Source organism: Histoplasma capsulatum, genomic scaffold (assembly GCF_000149585.1).
Source record: "Histoplasma capsulatum NAm1 scaffold_1 genomic scaffold, whole genome shotgun sequence".
NCBI lineage: Eukaryota > Fungi > Ascomycota > Eurotiomycetes > Onygenales > Ajellomycetaceae > Histoplasma > Histoplasma mississippiense.
This window is the reverse complement of record NW_001813982.1, coordinates 5,115,585-5,119,061: the sequence shown is the minus strand read 5'-3', so window position 1 is coordinate 5,119,061 and position 3,477 is coordinate 5,115,585.

The following is a 3,477-nucleotide window of genomic DNA, read 5'->3' as shown; positions in this document are numbered from 1 at the left end:
TCGAGCTTAAGAGATATTGAACATCCGTACCACCGGCATTCAACAAAGAAACTGCCCGCCTACTGGAGTCATTGTATAGTAGGAAAGGTGTGATAAAAAAAAATAAAGATCTGCAGATAGGTATGAAAAGTCCAACGCATAAATGCAGAGAATAAGAGAGAGAAGAATACAACACAAATATCCAAAACGACCTTCAACTGTTTGTGAAATAGATAGACAGAGGCCAACGAGTGGACACCAGGGAGTATATAACACAACATGAAAAAATAAATAACGCCATTAGACAAAAAGGAAAAAGGCAGGGGTAGAGATGGAGAAGAGATAGATAGACGGTGAACGCATTTAAATTAACCAGTGAAGCCCTTGTTTGCTTTAAGGTCTGCTCTTCCTCAAATATGTGGATACAAATATGTAACCCCTTGTCAGACATGAAATCGAAACTAAATGGAAACTTCACTGTGGAGGACCTCATCGAGGAGCACTGGTGCCCAGCATAGGTGGGCCCGGCGAATCTTCAAAGCTCTTTTCTGAGACAGGTGAATTGGGGCGGATATTTGAAGGCCACCGTTGTGGCGTACCGATTGATAGTGGCGGGCTTCTCCTCTGCCTATTTAATGAAAAACGATCAATATCGGTTGGTTCGATGGGGGAGACATCGAGGTGTCCGTCGGAATTTGTGTGGGTTTGATATGAGACCTGCTGCCAGTGGTCACCAGTGGTTCCTTGCTCCGGGCCGGTATCGCAGTTGACACTGCTTAAAGAGCCGAAGAGACTACGACGGACGACATCTCTGGAATCACGCCGGGATCTATAGCTAGTTCGTTGTCCTGCTGCTCTTGTTTCTGCTGATTCATTGGGTGCCCCTGGAGCTATTGGGAGAAGATTGCTATGGGACGATTCTTCTGTAACAATTTCAAGATTGGTAAACGGCTCCGAGGGATTGGATGTTTGCGTATACGGAGCTACCCTCCGATTTTTAGTATTTGGTGAATTTAACTGGGGCGTCGAGCAGTTGTTGGAATCATTGGAATCGACATCAGTGGGAACAATTGCAGCATAATAGCGGCTTGATATACGACGCTGCTGAGGCTGGGATTGTTCCAACACGTCATCTGGTGGGCTTTCTAAGCCAGAGTCTCGAGTCCACCAGCCATCACGCGCCTGTATAGGGGGATAAATTTCTTGTGTGGCCTCACGCGCTACAAATCCTGTTTGCGGACCTCCTCCTTCACTCAAGGGATGACGAACATATGGCGGAGGTGGTGCGTTCAGTTCAGCTTCTCTTTTATTATTCCGAGAACGTCTCCAGGCCACGAAGGCGAGGTAGAGGATGGCAATAAGCGCAATCCCTCCAATAGAACAACCAGCGATAATAGGACCGGCGTCCAGCTTAGACCTTTCCGAATCCTTTGGGGCTTTGGTAGGGAGAGGGGTGGACAAAGCAACGGAAGTACGCAGAGTAGAAGTAATCGCAGGTGCATCGGTGATCGTTATGGTTACAGATATTATAGCGGAACTCGGAAACGGCTCTTCAAAAGGATCCTCGGCGAGTGTTGTGGTAAATTGAGGAGGACCAGGAAACCCAGTCAAGCTGGTAGGAAGAAAATCAGTGAAGAAAGAAAGCGGATCGCGTTCCCACGGAGGTTCTTCTTCGATAATTTGTCGTTTCTCTCCAGCGCTACCAAGCAGTATTCGGTTCCTTTTGGACTTGCTTTGGGATGGTCCCTTCCGACCAATTAACCGCTCCCGCTGTCTCTCTATATTCGGTATTTTTGACGTCCCGGCTTGTTGGTCTAGGTCGGAGACTGGGACACATTTCCCTGGAAAGTCTGCCCCATCCTTTACATACCACCCGTGAGAACTGGGGCAAGATGAGGTTTTTCGGAGCGAGAGACCGACAGGGCTTGCCAATGAAGCAGCAAATAGGCAAGCCCAAGTTGAGATGAACATAATATAGGCGGCAAGATACCGCATGACTATATACTGAGGAGAATGCGAGCTCTCAATCTGAGCGGCCCCAACAATCAGAATGGAAGATGTTGAGGATTGAGGAGACAGGGACTCCTCTCGAATATCATTTCCCTCGTTTCCAGTCAAAACATTAGTTCCATGTGTGGAGGCCTGACTCTTAGCCTATATCACCAGAAACTTGATCCCTGGGAAACGGCGCAAAGTAGATCTGACGACCAGGGATCAGGTCAGAAAATTATAAATAACTAGCAAAAACGATACAAGCAGACAGCAAGCAGACACCTCTGAGAAAGGCGGATGATGGATTTTCAAACACAAGATCGAGGCAGCGCATTCATAGGACATCAGGAGAGTCTGGATATTGACGAACTGCCAGAATCCGACTTGGATGTCCGGCAAGAGGTTGTGTGTCGAAACTCAATGGCAGGAGATGTTTCGATGGCTTTTTTTTTTTTTTTTTTTTAAAAAAAAAAACACAGCCTCGCACGCACGATGCTACAGATATCATACGAGGGGTGCTAGCAAATAAAAAGCCGATTGGGCGCCCATTTTTGATCCAAAAGCTTCTCGTTGCTTAGTATTCATGCTGCGAGTCGGATTGCCCCGCGTTTTGAATTCTACAATTAATTTTCACCGACAGAGAGGAGAGGGAGGATGCACTTCTGCCCTGTCTCCCTTCTGATTCTTCCACCGAATTATAGCGTATTTTCGAAAGGATATAAGCCGAATTTCAGCTCACAGGTAGCTAAGCTGGTGATCGATTTATTCTTGTCAAATCGATGAAACCATCTCTCAACACGGGTCAAATCCCTAGTTGATCGGGGGCTTTGGAAGGAAGTTTGGAACTTGAATCTACAAGGCGTCTAAGAATAGATCGACTCAGCCCTGGGGCTGTTGAGATCTGGAGGCTCCATACCGAATAGATTTGAAGTCTTCTCCGCCATCTCTAAGCCGAGATCTTGAGCCAACACGTCAACTCGTCATGAAATTGATAGGCGTGGAATTTGGGATTCCTTTGGTAATTCCGGATGTCCACTCCACAGAGAAAAATGGTTGCGAGGAATACGAGCAACCTCGTATTGACTGAAGAGCATCGGCACAGGGCTCAGATTTTCGGCCGGAAAAACCTTTTCGGTGGATCTAACGTCTGACAATCTCCTGAAACGCTAGGGGCATGCATGCTCACTGACATTCCAATAGCGTACGAGCACTCAGGTTAAGTAGCTCAAGAATCTCAGATAAAAATCAGAACTAAGGCCGAGACGAAATGGAAGAATCATCCATTCACTGAATTCGTATATCTATGAAGTTGATTTCGTCGACTCACAACCTTATAAGAGCTTGATGATACAAAGAGCAGTTTAAACGAAGATGAGTTGAGAGTAAGTAAAGGACTTAGGCACGCTGGTGAGTGATATATGTTATATGAGAGAATCTCACAAGAATGTTCTGTGAACAAGATTTTATCATTAGCAGTATATTGATTACTCCATTTACTCTCACTAT